Source organism: Urocitellus parryii, chromosome 3, assembly GCF_045843805.1.
Source record: "Urocitellus parryii isolate mUroPar1 chromosome 3, mUroPar1.hap1, whole genome shotgun sequence".
NCBI lineage: Eukaryota > Metazoa > Chordata > Mammalia > Rodentia > Sciuridae > Urocitellus > Urocitellus parryii.
Window position 1 is genome coordinate 111,068,370 of NC_135533.1, and position 16,589 is coordinate 111,084,958.

Sequence of the window (16,589 nt, forward strand, 5' to 3'; positions counted from 1 at the left end):
GACTGTGGGGACAGAGAGCAGAGGTGCTAGGACATCTTCACCCCCAAATCACATTTCTGTGGCTAAGGGCAGCAGAAGACCAAGACAGAGTGCTATTCACCCTTAGACTCCCTCTGCCACCTGTGCCCTCCACTCTTGTCCTGCCCCAGGATGTGCTTGGAGGGTGAGGATTTGCTAGCCCCCCCCACCTCCCACCTCTGAACTCTGCTGCCACAGCCCAGGGGAGATGTGGCTGGGGAGGGTGGGTGTTCTCTCCAAAGGCGGCCCCAGCTGGCAGATGGCCTACTCGCCCCTTAGAGGCTACAACCCAGGGAGGGGCTCAAGGATCAGGCGAGGAGCCACCTGGTGGACTCAAGGCCAATGCCAGGCATGGCTGGCCTGGTCAGTATAAGGTCCTCAGCAGCTCTCTGGGTACCACCAGGTACTGTGTCCTGCTTCCTGACCAGGCAGGCCCTACTACCAGCAAGACCAGTCACCTGGAGGAGCCACTGCAGAGACCATCACAGCCTCCAGTCGCCCTCTGAAACTGAGGCCCACTGTCCTATGCTGTCACCATCACTGCTACCAGAGCTCCACACTGTGGCCACTGGAGTCCCCACATGGCCACCAGTAATGCTGCAGCCACTACCACTGCATTGGGACCAGACTCCCACCATTGCCAGAGGATGAGGATGCTCCTGTCTGGATGCCTGGCTTGTTGCTGCCACCTCTAGACTCCTCAGTTGCCTTTGCCACTGCTGCCATAACTGAACTCCAGACACTGACACTTCCACAGAGGCCCAACGCCAAGGCTTCACTGCCCTGGCTCCTGCTCGTGGCTGTCCTCCAAGCCTGAGGCCAAGTCTCCATCCTGCCACTGAGACATCTGGGCTCCCCAACTGCCATGGGACTCCTGTTTGACATCCTCCTCACAGATGGATGCTCGTGCTACAGAATCCTGACACTGCTCCTGGTCGCTGGGAAACTCCAATGTGGAACTCTGCTGTGGAATGCTAAGGCTGGCCTCTATAGGCTTTAGTCCTGGAAACCAGACTTATTTCTCAGCCACTGGACACTTCCACAGGTGCCACCTGCACCCCCAGGCTTGGGAAGGGTCCATCACATGCCCTCCCATGCCTGCTGCCTGTTCATTTCTGTTAGGGGATTAACTCACTGATCTCAAAACTGAATCATCTCACTGATAAACCTTGCATTGGCTCACCTGTGAGCTTCTGGGGACACCTACTACCTAACCCACAAAACATCTTCATCAAATAGGTTAGTAAGATCTCCTTGATGACTTGCAAGAGCTTCTGCATCAGCACTTGCTTCTTTGCCTTGCACTTTTATTGGTCCAAGAACCTCATGGACCAAACTCTGGCACCTTCAAACTTCTTCTGCAGCTTTCTCACTTCTCTTGTCAGTAGAACAATCTAAAGTGATGGCCTTATTTGGATTTGGCTTTGGCTGAATGGAATGTGGGTCGTTTCTTCTTTTCTCCACACTATAAAAAGATTTTTCCAAATGAGAAATAATGCTGGTATTTGCTTTCTTGTCATTTACATATGCCCTGGAGCAGCCCTTTACTTTCCTTCATGAACATTTCCTTTGCATTCTCAGTGTGACAAAGTAGTGCAAGATGCACAGCTTTTTATGTGAAGTACAAAGCATAAGACTCTTCCTTTTATTTAAATAGTACAGACCATTACTGATTTATTAATGGTTCTAACTTCAATAGTGTGTCGTGGAGAATAAGAGGATTGTGAGCCATGATCTGTGGAGCAATAAGAATGCACATATTAAGGTTGTTATCTTATATGAACAGGATTTTTAGTGCCACGTGACAGTTAAAATAGTTAATATCACAGATCACAGTACGAGTTATAATGGCCTGAAATCTTCAACACTCATTAGGCAGTAACCTCTGCTCCATACACAGGGGCCTCTATCTCACCTCCTCCAGGATGGCCTGTTTGTGTCCTCTCCCACAGCACCATGAGCTCTACATGGGCTCCATCAGCAGCTACACAGTGCTGATGGTGGCACAGCCTGGTGAATGAATGAGCATTTTTAGGTCAAAATAAAAGACTGTCACTAAAAATACTTACAATGCCATCCTTAAAATGAAAGAATTACCATCACAAAAAAAAAAAATAGACAATCTCAGAGGGAAGTGGAAGGAGAGCTGAGCTGGGGGGTCCGGCACTGGGTAATGCTCAGAAGCTCACATGTGGGAGGTGCCATAGAAAACATTAGAACTAGGGTGGTGAGCATACATTCTAGGAGAAGTGGAGGGCTGCTGGCTTAATAGTTTCTTGACTTTCTGTCTCTGGTGTTTTGGTGCCTCAAATTTATGTTGCTGCCAGGAAAGTTGGCTCTCTTTCAAAGGATGGGATGGCAGCTTGGAGCACCAGATGTAATTATATATATATAAAATCAAGTGGAGGATAACGTTCAATGTCCACTCACTTGCTTAGTGGCAGCTAAGCTGTCTCCTCTTCCAGAAGGTTTACAGTGGCCACTCATGGTCCTGTGTGGTCAGTGTTGGTGTAGGGCCAACTTAGGTTTTCAGGGCTATTCCTCCTCCTTCACAGGGAATGTGATAATATGCTCCCCAAAATGTAAGCAGGTAAATTAGCCCATGGCTGCTGGAGGCAACTACATCACTTGGGGTGGTGCTAGAGCTGCAAGAGAAAAGACCCAACATGACTGGATTTCCTTGGGCCTTTCCCAATTCACACTAGAACCCTGCCTCTGAGAATAGCCCAGGCCCTCCCCAATAGGACATCTTCCCAGACTAGGTTTCATCAGCTGCAGGATGTCAGCCGTGTGTGTCTTGGGACCATATGGCAGATCCCAGGGGCACCAGCAGAGATTCCTCTGCACACACCTTCAGTCATCCACCCCAGGCCCCATCCTCATAATCAGAGAGCTCAGACTCACAGGATCTGTGTTCTCCAGCTGGGGAAGGACATGGAAGGTCCCCTCTGATACAGGCATAATGAGTAACAGGAAGGCCCTGAGGTATTTCAGGTTGTCCAAGTCTTGGGACCCCAAAAATATTCTGGATAGAGGTACAGCCACATTTCAATGATGGAGTAGAGGGTTCTGTGGAGTGTGGAGTGAGACAGGGAGTCATGAGGGACTGGGCCTCTCCTTTAGTTAGCACCTCCCAAGGTCCCTGCATCGTGGGCTTCCCAGTGAGTAGCCAAGCAGGCCCATGCATCACATCAAAAGGGCAACCTTTGAGGCACATGTGTGGGTAAGGGGCTCCACACACTTGCTGTCCAGTCTCTGTACAGAAATGTATGGGCAATCCAGGCTGGGGTTGGCTGTGTTGGGATGGGATCCTCACAGAGCCTGGTTCTGAGGCCCTACCACTCCTCTGCTCCTTGGGTGTCCAGAATCCCATTGCAGCACACTATGTCCTTTCTACAGTATAAGCCCCAGAGTTGAGTCCTCTGCTGGAAATCACACAGGGTGGAAATTGGGGTTTACCCAGCTATATTTGACAACAGCCCCTCAATTGGCCCCTCTTAGAACAGGAGCCCTCCTGACTGGCCCAAAGACCACTCACTTTTTTTTTTGAAGCCACTCCTCACAAACATCTGGCTGCAGGTTTATATACCTAGAGAAGGTGAGGAGGCTGTCACCTCTACCATCCTGTGCCCCCTCATCTGCCAAGATGGCTGTTGGGCTTGACTAACTTCCTGACAATCATGGAAGTTCTGGAGGGCTAGGAGGTTTGTCTGCATTGCTTCCTAAATGATAGGCCAAGTGATGGCCAATAGTGGTGTTACATATACATTTGAGTGATGACTGAGCCCAACCACCTAATGCCTAGCTACCTCAGGGCCAGGACCCCATTCCTTTCTCCCCAAGGGTCCCTATTCTGACTACATGCAGGTTGGAACACTCCCAGATGCAATCCACAGACTCCTTCCCAAATGTGAAAATTGCTTTCCTGAAGCCTCAGAGTAGTGAGGCCTGAGGTAGAGAACTTTCTCACAGGGTAAGACCAGAGCTGCAGGCAGCATGTTACACAGAACCAGGCCTGAGGCAGACACTCCTTGGGATCATCCTACTCGGTTTTCTAAACATCCAGGCAGGGTTCTCCTCTGAAAACACTACTTTCTCCAGAGGGGACTGATTGCCCAGAAATCCCAGGACCAAGAAGGAGATGTCCATGTGCCAGGGCTTGGACGTGATTGATACACACCTTTTACATAGCAGCTCTGGCACCTTTTGACAACGGACCAGATTTGGGTAGGAATATAAAAATTCATGGCCATAGGAGGTGTTCCCCTCTGTAGGACAGGAACCAGGCCATTCCTCGGCTCCTGGAGGATGAGTGCTGTGAAGGTTTTCAGTAGACAGGACACATCCATTGATGAATCTTGGTCATCTTCTCCCTAGATTGTGGAAAAAGTAGCCATCTGCAAAATGACTCATTGCCATACACTCAAGTTAAATTGAAGGATTTATCTCTGTATTCTTGAGATATCACACACACAGAGAACACATATATACACACAAACCTGGTGAGGGTATGTAGCAATCAAGGGGAATTTGAGTGGTGGCCTAGACTGTGGTCACTTGCAGTTGCCTGTCATGTCTCACCTCTGGTCTCCTTGGGAAAAATTGCCAGAGCTGTCAGGACCCAGCCGTGACCCAGCACTCAGGAACGGCCCCTATTCAGGGCTTTTCTGAGGCATGAGCATCCACAGATCAGTAGACAGGAACTCTTGGCACTGGGCTTGCTGTCTCAACACCAGTGAGCAGACTGGGACTGTGTCTGATTGTTGGTGCCTAGCTACTAGGATTGCAAGTTCTGTATGTTTTATGTCTAAAAAGTGAGGTCACTTCCTTGGGGACTCCTTAGCTGAGTCCTATTCTCACATAAGATGGTTCCAAAGGCCCCCTGGGATGTGGGCTGCTCCCATATTCTCATGACACATGCACCAGTGGACACAGTTCATCAACACACCCTGGGTCAGGTCCACAGATAATCCAGGAATAGGCAGCTCTTCTGGTTTGGAACAGAACGTGGTCCACACCCACCTCCTCCTTCAGGTTATGTGTGTGACCCTGAAGAAGTCATTGTGTCTTGCAAGACCTCTATGGCTCTCCAATGTGTCCATCAAGGATTATTAGACCACCTGCTTTTCAGGTGGTCATCAGGGGAATGAACCCATACATACATGTACTCCCTGAGATACCCTAATGCTAAAGTTATGAGTCTGTAATACACAAATCTACAGATGACACAGCATTGGAAGGTGAGGAACAAAGGATGACATGCAACTCTACCATGACCAGAGTCCCACAGTGAGAGAGAGCACGTCAAATCCTGTCTTGGCCATGGTCCCCTCTCTGCACCACGGGAAGGCTATAGTGACTGATATTCAGAGATAGCCTTCCCTTTGTCAGAGACCTGCCAATGGCTTCCTGTGAGATTTAGAATTGTCCCAAGGTCTCTTCCCATTGTATTATGTGGGTACATTACAGGGGATTGAAAAGACCATATTATAGCATCCTGGTGCCCAAGGCCTGTAGCTCCCTTCCCTCCAAGTGGATCCACATCAGCATCTGGTTTCTAAGAAACAGAAATCAGCCAGGTCATAAAGATCACTTCTAAGTTTGAGTCAAGGGAAGTCTCATTTCTGTCTGGCTCCATAGCCCCACAGCTGGGGGCACTGCTGGGATTCTAGAGCTCTGGGAGAAAAGTTTGTGTGGTAGCAGGCAGAGAGATCCAGGGATCTCATGAAATGGAAAGGGGATGGTATTTCTGTGCTTCCCTTTCTGAGTGCCTCAAAGAAGAGAAAATACGTGGGTTGTAAAATTCACTGATGCACAAAATATATCAAGAAGCAAGAATGGTGTGAAGTGGCCAAGATTTTGTCCAACAGCATGGTCCTAACCACAGGAGTGGACACTCTAACTTCATGACTTTAGGGAAAGGCTACATTGCTTCTTTCAGGGAGGCAGCAAGCCACTACCCTTTGTTTTGTGTGCCGTTCAAGACAATTTCCTCCTATTCTTCCAACTAAAATATTGAAACAAGGCCCCAGAAATATGAACAAAGAAGTATCTCAGGAGGCAATATTGACTCAATAGCTAAGGATACTGGAGCCGAGAGAAGGACAGACAGTTCAGTTGTGAGGACTGGACAGAAAAAAGGAGACCATTTCCTGCAGGGAACACTCACTAAACTAATACATGACCACTGAACACCATGTGCTCACTCTTGAATAAAATTCAAGGAGCTGACAACTTTCCCCTCTCCTAATGAACCTCAAGAATTAGCTAACTATCCCAGGAGACTCAGGATCATCTTCCTTGTATACAGGGAGCTAAGTGGCTGCTCATTACCTTCTTACCAGAGGTGACAAGCACATGATCCTAAGTTCTTTTAAACTATACCAAACTTAAAAAATTGTTTATGCTCTCCCAAAAATAGCAGTAGAATCATCAACTCAAAATACTATAAGAAAAACTAAATGGGAGAAGATTACTTAAGCAGGTTAAGAAATGATCAGGATTCAACTTCCAAAAGACCTAAATGCCCTTGCAGCTCCTGGTCCCTTTGCTGTGGCTTCCAATGGACAGCAGACTCCTTATGTGCTGATTTTGCTTACTGACACATGATCTAACAGGAAAGGCTTTCTGTACACAACAGCTGCTTCACCCAAGCATCTGGATATACACAGCTGCAAATGTTGAAAGTAGCACTAAATAGTGTCTTTCAAGATAAATAGGTTCTCTCATCAACATACTAAAATGAGATAAAATGCTACTAGAATACAAAAATGTAGACACTAAGCTGACCTAACACAATATTTATTAAGCATGTTACTTACTGACCCAAAAATTATATCCTAAAGCATTTCTAAAAGACATCATTCTTATTCTTTCTTGAATTGCTTCTACTCATCTGAAAGATCCCACATCCTCAATTACTGGTTGATTTAGTGCCTTCACATTGGAATTTACTCAAAAGTGAATTAAATGTCTTAAATTGAGAAGCCAAATCACAAATTTCCACCAAATCATTTATAAGAAGGTAAAATGGCCTTCTCCACTCAATTCTACACAATGTGCCTGAAAAATATCCCAACAAAACCAGAAACACACTGAAAAGTTTGCATAAGAATTGTGGAATGATACAGCACCTTCCAAGAATTGAAGAGAGTAGCTGCTGTGTAGTAAGTGTCTGTACATTTGTTTTAGTAGCACCATCTACCACTGTGTTTCTGGCCCATGCTCAGGGACATGGTTTCTTCAACTCTTCATAGTAACTCAATGAGATGGGTACAACCCCCCCATGTATAGATGAGGAAATTGAGTCATGAACAGATTAAATGACTTGCAACAGAATACTCAGCATGAAGTGCCAGGGTGGGAATTCAATTCCAGGCTGTCCCACAGCAAGTCTGGAATAGAGTGCACTCATTCACTCATTCAACAAACCCCTATGGGTGCCTCCTGGAAGTGAGTGCTTACCGTGTAAGCCCAAAGATTCATAGCACTATGCAATGTAGGTGTCTCTTTTAGCATTCCCAAGTTCCCTATGAGGCTGCTGACCTGGGGAGGCAAGGCCCATCAGGCCTGTGAGGAGACTTCACTTTGCATCAGTGAAGTTCCACATAGCTTCAGGTTGCTCTGTCCAGGTGGCCAATACATCTGCTTCCTCAGCTCACTGCCAGTAAACATCATGGTCATGGCCAAATGCAGGTTCATGTCATTCTACAACTGTCCAAGCCCTAGAATGTGCATCAGCAAGAGGAAAGATTAAGGTAAGCCCAAGACTCTAGGTGACAATGATGTGGGTTTCTGAACTGGAACAAATGTGTCCCTCTGGTGGGTAGTGATGGTGACAGAAGCTGAGGCGGTGCAGGGATGGGGGCATTCAGAAAATCTCTGTCCTTCCTCTCAATTTTGAGCTTAAAAGTTCTCTAAAAAGTTATCAAGTAAAAAAACAAGAGGAGGAAGAAGTGTGCTTTGTCACTCTGCACTGGGGAAGCTGAGGGCAGACAGCCAGAGTTCGGGGCAAACAGACCCAGCACCTCCTTCCCAACTTGCCTCTCTCCAAGCTCAGCACAGCATGGCTTTCAAGGGGCTTTGGGGTCTTTACAGAGAAGGTGTCTGATGGTCACAGATCAGAAGTCCTGCCTGCAACCTCCTCAGGAGGAGGCCATGGGGGAAGACTCAGATTTAGGGTGGCCCACCTCTCCCTCTCTGTCCCTGGGCTGTCCCTACTTATCTCCATGTCACCCCTGCCCCCTCAGAGGCTGCCAGCTGCTTGCTGCCTGAGCACCTTTGTGCTGCACTTCCCACTTCTTGGCCCAGCAGCTCCTGTCCACCAATAAGCTCTCAGCTCCCACAACACCTCCTCTGAGAAGCCCATTCTGACTACCACCCAGGAACACCCTGGCCCTCTCTCCCCCCTGAATTCTGAATTCTACCTATTTCTTCAGCAGTTTGCTTGTACTTTCTAGGGCCCTTCTTCTAGACCATGGAATCCAGGAGGGTAGGGGCCTTTCTGGTGCTCACTGTGGTTTCCCCAGCTCCCCCAGGACTGAAGAGGAGGACTTGGAAGCTGTGGAAAAGGCACAGGGTGAGGATATAATGAGAAGTGTGCAGGCTGCCACCTGGGGGAGGGCCCGCACCAGACCCTGCCATCCTGGCCCCCTGATCTTGGCCTGCCAGCCTCCAGATCTGTGAGAAATCAGTTTCTGTTGTTTCAAAGCCACACTTGATGGTTCTTAGGTACACCTGCCTTCACTGATTCAGACCTGGGCAATGTGAGCCAGATTTGGGTAATGCACTCTGGACACTTGGAGGTACCCAGGCAAGCTGGGGATGCTCTCTTCATGCAGCATGTAGGTGTCTGTGTGCACAATATCAGGGTCTACTTACCTGATCCAGTGGACACCTGGCAAACTGTAAGCCTGCAGGTAGCACTTAGGACCAAAGACAGGCACAGGGGAAAAATCAGCCACCTCTACTGCAAGGGGCTGTGTTCTAAATGCAGCTGCTCTCACCCCTTCAGTGGGGACATCTGTGGCTTGCCTGCTTGGCTTTCATCTCCCTGTCTCATCATTTAACCTTGAATATTTTTGGTGACAATTTCTTTCGCTTATATGGTGACTCAGTCCCTTGAGGCTTGATCACTGAGATCAATCCATTCCACCATGATGGGCACAAAGAAGCAGTGACCCAGGCTGGCCCAGCCACACTAATCCCATGACTTTCATTATCATCATTAGGTAGGGGACACTGTCTTTTCCTCCAATGCCAAACTAGCAGATTGTGCCCCTAAAGCTGCTTGGCAACATGCCACTACCCCACTGAGAGAGGGTGAACAGGAGAAAGCAGAGCAGGGAGATGGAGAGAGGCAGTGTCCTGATGACATCACTGCAACCTCTGGATAAAGCTGTGCCTGAATCTGTGTTCACCCCACACTTCCCACACACGTGAACCAAAGCAATCCACTTTACAGCCTTTTTTTCTCTTGTAAAGTTATGCTGGTTTACTTATTGGTCTGGCTAATTTTGTTAGGGTTTATACAATTTGAAAGATGGACCCATTTTGCTGCTTCACAGCTGTGTGGCCTTGGCTCAGTCCTTAAACCCTCAGAGCTTCAACTTCCTTGCTTGTAAAGAGGAGTTGCTACCTCCACTTCCACAAGAGGAAGTCAGCCTTGTAGATTATATGAGACAAGGCAAAGCACTTAGGATTGATGTTTGATGAACTGAAGATTCTATAATTCTAGTCTACTAATTAAGCATAATTGACTGAAGAATAACTACAGGGAATGCTTTCAAAGGCCAATGTATCACTGAGTGTCTGACTCCGAGGGCCTCAGCTATCTGATTTTTCATTGTGGCCTCAGTGTGGAAGCAACTGTTGCATCCCTAAGAACACCCACAATCTGAGCTCCTAAAACATCAGCACAGAAAAAGCATAAAAATATGGATCTTCTATCTTCTCATATCACTGAAAGAAAAACACAGTGACCCATCTGAATTTAGAACTCAGAAACCCCTCACCCAAGGGCTCAGGACAACTTCAAAGCAGGGCTAGAGGCTCCCCCCAAAGGGCTTATCCCTTTGGACATCAAGAAATACCCCTTACATTCAACATATAGCACAGCTCTGGGGCCTGCAGCACCCTTACCAAGGGCTTATCCAGGTGATCAAGCTCATGCTCTGAGAGCATCTGCAAAGTCATCTGTGAGCAGAGGGCAGAAACTGACCCCCTGCAGCTGAGTCCATCTTGCTCCCACTGGAGTGAGCCAAGCACACCTTCCTGCATACAGATGGTGCCACTAGGACAGGTCAGCAACACTGCTGCATAAGGGGAAAGAGACTGTCATCCCAGAGGTTCAGGTGCTACTAAGTGGGCAGGACCACAGTTTGAACCCAGGACTGTCTGATTCCAAAGTCTGGCCCTTTGCCAACTCCCAGCATAGGTCACAACCACCTATGGGCTATTGGTTCCAGCTGCAGATCAATGGAAAGCAGGGTTTGCAGCCAGACCCCTGGGTGAACCAGTCACCATCTCTGGGACCTTAGGCTAGTTACCTGCCATCTCCTTGTCCCAGTTTTCTAATGCACCAGTGAAGGTGTGTTGTTCACTCCACAGAGCATGGAGGTGGTTAAATTAGATTCTCTATAGAACAGGCTCAGTATCATATGGTGATTTTTGTTTTGTTTGTTTGTTTTTGTGCCTTTATTTACTAAGGATATCTTTAACTGAGCCCTGGGCTTCCTGGCAGGGAGCAAGCCTTATCAGCTACTGTTTTATTATATCTTAAGTGCAGCCTTGGCAAATTCCAGGGAGGGCCTGGTCACAGAGGGTGGTGCCAGGCAGTGGCTAGACCCTAGGGTCAGCTCAAGAACCCCTTCTGCTTAGAAAGCAGGAACAGGGTGATATGAGCAGGGCCTTTCTAGGAGTCACATAATTTTTAGGGACAGAGGCCTGGGAACAAGGACTCAGGCCTTTTCCTGTTCCATCAGGTGTCTGCAGCCTTAGCAATTGCAGGCCCATGGGGGTAAAAAAAGTGCCCTTTCCTACTTGTTAACCCATGACAAAATGCTCTCCCCAACTACTACAGCACCCCATGAGGCTTTGGCAGGGAAACCCAACAGGATGGCACAGGAGACACAAGCAAACAAGAAAGTCAGGCCCCTCCTGCCACCTTCACTACTGAGAACCATGGAGATCAAAGCTACCAGACATCCATCAATATCCAAAGCACCCAGGAGCTGCGCTGCCAGAGGCCTGAAATAGCCTCAAAACACATCCTGTGGGTGAGACTGCATTATGCATGAGAAGTTCTGCCCCATGAGCCTACACACAGGCTCAACTGAGTGAATCCTACAGGACTCAGGGGACCCAGAAATGTCCTTCTTGGAAGTTCTGCACCCATTCAATGGACAAGAATTCTGCAGCACCTCCTCCGCATGCTGGAAAGTGGAGGCTGGGCCTGGGGTTCCCAGCCCAGAGTCAAAATTCTACAAAGAACAGGCAGAAGTTTCCTCTCTAGCTTGACACCCTGGGGACCATGCTTGCTCCCCACTGGTCCCTGATACTTGCATGTTCCTCCTCTGGTCCAAACTCCCCCAGGGCTCTCATGTTACCCAGAGTGAGGACCAAAGACTTCAGCAGCCAAGAGGCTCGGCATGGTGGGCCCTGTTCTTTCTCTGACCTCATCGTCACTCTCCTTCACTCTGCTCTGGTTTCATTGGCCACCTTACTACACTGTCTTCCCAGCTCAAGGTCTTTGCAGGTGTTGATAATTCTGCAAGGAACACCCTTCCTGAACACGTGTATGTCCTCCCATCCTTAAATGCTCTGCTCAAACATTATCCCCTCAGAGAGGCCAAGCTGAACACCACCACCGGTGAGCCCTTTCCCTTTCTCTGACCTTCATTTCTGCCATGGAACTTATGTATCTACCTGTCCTCAGACTGGATTGTACTTTCAATGAAAGCATGTGAGTAAGTGCTCAATCTGCATCTGCATGGGAAGGAGCTCCTCAGTGGTGCTTAGTGCATCCACCACATGATGCCACCCCCTAACACACACACACACACACACACACACACACACACGCACACGCACCAGGCTGGCCCAAAATGTCTACACCATGCAAGATCTCAGGCTGACAGCTCACAAGATGCAAACATGACAGCAAAGGGGTGCCAGGATGAGCGATGGTGGGGGGTGACAAGAGAAGGGCAAGTCACACACACACACACACACACACACACACACATTACACAATCATAACCTTATTTATTCATATATACTCATGCATTATACAAACACAGACTCACAAAAACAGTTCACACAGATTCACATACAATGCCTGGAAATGCACGTGGACATCTGCAGACAGAAGCACATACATTCTCATACACAAACACTCCAGCCACAACTCCACACACATACACACACACATGCACACACACACACACACACGGCCATGTGTGCACCCCTGCACACTCAGTCCAGGCATGCAGATGCCATCCTTAGCCCCCAGCACTCTAAATGTTCCCCACCTCTACAGAGACCTCAGAGGTGACTGGCTATAAATCCAGAGGCTGGACTAATCTCCAGGGTGGCCCAAGGGACAGTAAAAGGGCAGCAGGACAGCAGGAGTCTGTCTGTCATTCTCCTGTGTAAGGTGGTTAGGATGAGGGGACCCTGCCTGCCAAAGGAGCAGTCCATAGACCCTGACCTGTGACTCCCAAGAAGTGGTCTCTGTCTCCTGGTGGTGGCTCTGGGGACTAGGAATGTGTGGGTGCAGGAGGGAGTCTTTTTGTTCCTAAACTGAACCTCTCTTCTTTGCTGAAGGCTGGGCCCTCCTTGGCAGACTCACTCAACATCAACCTCCCCAAACATGCCTGCCTGTCCCCAAGAGCATGTCTTTCCTTTTAGGCCCCCTCACTGAGACCCACACAGCTGTTCCTGCAGAAGATGGGGTCCCAACCAGACACCTCAAGGTATGTCCCCAACCTGGAGGATCCTCACACTGCATCCACCCCTGCCACTCCCAGAACCCTAAACTCATGGGTCACACCTCCAGCACTCTATCCTGGGTGAGCCTACCTATAGTGTGGCAGTGCCTGTCACCAGGGAGCACCCCTCCAGGAGCCATTGCCCCCCACCCAAGTTGGCTGTGCTTTCCCAGATATGCATCCTGCACCTACATTTTTCTTCAAGGTCTGCAGCATCTTCACTAGTCTGCAGCATCTTCTGCCTTGTGCCAGGTCTTCACCCCTGGGGGACAAGCAGGTGGGCATGGGTGAGCACATGTAGGGGCAGCCAGGGTTGTCCTGCCCCCAGCCCACCTGAACCTTTCTTACCTGTGGGAGCAGCAGCCATGGCTCTCACAGCTTCCTCTGAACAGAAAGGGATGGGGGACCCTTGAGAATATGCGCCTGGTAAAGGCAGTGTGGTTGGTGTGCTACCACTCAGGTGGGCATGGGTAGAGCCAGGGTCTGCCAAGTTCTGAACTCAGAGTCAGTACCTTCCACTACAGTTGGACCATTCACAAGGAGGGCATCATCACCTAAGATCAGCTTGGAAAGTGTTGGAAAATTTTCCTGGAGACCAAACCCTTCCTCAGGATCTGAGAATCCCCTCACCTGATCCACATTGCCCTCACATGGACTCATACCAGCATCACAGAGCAATGGTGCAGTAGCTTAACCACAGAGGCCTCTGCTTCCTGCAGTGTCACTTCAGCGCCATCTACTGAGGAAGCCGACAGCATGCACTGTGTAAATGGGAAATGGTGTAAAAGCCAGGCTATGGTGGAGGAGCAAACACTGAAGGAAGGAAGGAAATAAGATCAGAGCCAACATTAATGAACTTGAGAATAAAAAATAACAACATTAAGGACCAATGAAACAGTGTTTCTTTGAAAAGGTAAACAAGATTGATAAGCTCCCATGCTAACATAACCAAGAGAAAAGGAGAGAAAATCCAAGTTTATAAAATTAGAGATTAAAAAATTGAAATCACCATAGATATCACAGAAATTCAGCAGATGATTAGAGACTACTTTGAAACTTGTACGCCAATACATTGGAAAACCTAGAATAAATGAATACTTATCTAGATAAATAGGATCTACCAAAACTGAATCAAGAACAAAAGAAAACCCAAACAGGTCAATGAGTTGTAATGAGATGGAAGGCTTTTCATTATTGTCTCTAACAAAGAAAAACCCAGGGCTGGATGGACTCCCAGCTGAGGTCTACCAAAAACCTTTAAAGGAGAACTGATGCCAAAACTCCTCAAATTACTCCATGAAATATAAAGGGATGAACACATTCCAAATTTATAAAGCCAACATTGCACACATACCAAAACCAGATGAGGAAACATCAAGAAAAAAACCTACACACCAACATCCACAAAGAACTGAGATGCACAAATATGGCATGTATGCTTCCTCTGATATGCAAAAAAAAAAAAAAAAAGAACAAAAAAGAAAAAAAATGTGGGAAAGATGAGTGGAGAAAAGGGACCAAGGGATAGGGATTGGAAGGAGGGGGAGCTGAGACATACTGCAGCAGTAAAAATCTGGGGAAATGATAAAGATTTCCAGGAAATCTCATTTTGATCCTAACCCCAACAACTGAGACAACCAGTCATTAAGGGAATGGAACAGCTTTCAAAAACTGTTCCATATCATATTTCACATGAAACCAATGTTTTTTGTTTGTTTGTTTGTTTGTTTTGGTAAGGGGGACTTGTCAATCAGCCTACCCTTTAATATAGAAAAATGGCCACAAGGTATTTGTATGATGAAATAGGAGGAAGACCTAGAAAGAACTCCAACACTAGTCTTTACAAGGATCAGCCTTCTGGGGCAGGCAACATGGCTCTCGGTAAATTAAGTAGAAATGGGAAGAGATGGAAGTCAAGCTAAAGGAGAACTGGAATCCTAGAGGTGATGACACAATCAAGAGCTGCTCCTTGGCACTGCATTCCCCCCACCCCCACTTTTGGTAGTAGTATTAATTTTCCCTCATGGAATTTATAAAATTGGTGCAGAATAATCATCTTAGTGTATTCTGTGGTGACTGAGGCGAAAGGACAGGTATTCAGAAAGCCAGCTTATGTATTCCATTGTACAACATGTCACTACTCTTCTGAATGTTGTTGTAGTCTGTTTCTCCTTTTAAAAGGAGGCTTTTTAGTCATGGTTGGCACACGTGGGTCCAGGAGGCTGTTCTTACTGCTCATCAGTTGCTTTATGGACTTTGAGATCAGGCTCATTTTTTTTCAGGTATTTTGTCCTTCAGATCACTTATAGTCATTAGAGGGACTGTGGCAGGAAGTCATTAAGGATGCAGCATCTTTCTGATGGACACAAGCAGATTATTAAAGAGTAAGAGAACTGTGTTGTAGAAATTCTTTAGCATGCGTGTTTTGTGTCAATGATTTTGCTAATGTAACAATCATAGGGTTCTAATGATCATGAAGACTTTCTACTTTGTTTTCCACATTGAAATATGGCCAGTTTATTCACTACTGTTCTTATACTCTGGTAGTTTCAGTGTAGTTTTAACATTTGCTGAGAAGAGAACCTATTTATTGTAAGAGATGGCCCTTCATGTTGCTTCCCCATGTCTCCTACTCTGTTTTTCTTTATTCCTACTTCATTTTCTTCCTCTGTTTCTCCTCTCTTTGGTGTTTAAGTGAACTGTGTTGGAGCTCACTGGTTCTTCCCTCTGGGTGATCAATTCTGCTAGGAAGCTCTGTATGTTTGGGAGCTCATTCACTGTAATTCACAGGGGCAGGATTCTGGGGTGATTTTGGAAACTTAGTGCAATCCTTTGCTCACCTGCTCTGGCAGGTTTCTGTATTGCTTCTCTGTATTCTCAGAGTTTGTTCAGTTCACTTCAAATGACTCTTTTGAATCCTTGGCCACTGCCCAGTCTATGCAGAAGCCCATGTATGGAAGGCCCTCTCCTGTGAGGAGATTTTTAACAACTAACCTTCATGTTTGTATTCTCACTAGAGTTTGCCCTGTCCCTTTTCCATCCCTCATCAGTTCTTGCACGCTGTCTTTCACTTTGGATCCAGGCACATATTGATCATAGTGATTTTAAAGTCCTGGCCTTACCATTGCAATATTTCTGCCAAATCAGAACCTGGCTCTCAGGTTTGCTCTATCCACACTGCACATTCTCTCTGTTCATATCATATGTGCCCTATGTGTCCTTTAGAGCCCTATATATTAACCATAGTTGTTTCTCTTTCTCAGTTGTCCAAGGCTCTCTTCACTGCATGTTCCAGGATGGTTCTAGTGCTGCCTCTGTCTCTTCAAATGATGCCCTTTTGTTAGTGCACTATTCACATTTAGTCCTGCTGTGGACATGATGTACTGGGGAAAAGGAACTGAGGTCTGTAGGCCTCTAGAGCTACTTTATATTTTATTGGCTCAGAGTTATGGTGTGATGATGAGCTGTATTTTTTAAGGGCTTGTGACTTTGGTTTTCCTAGTGATATCTTGAAAAGGTCTGAGTCTTACAATTCCGTCTTGTGAAAACTGCCATTAGTAAATGGAGGTCCTAGAGTTGCAG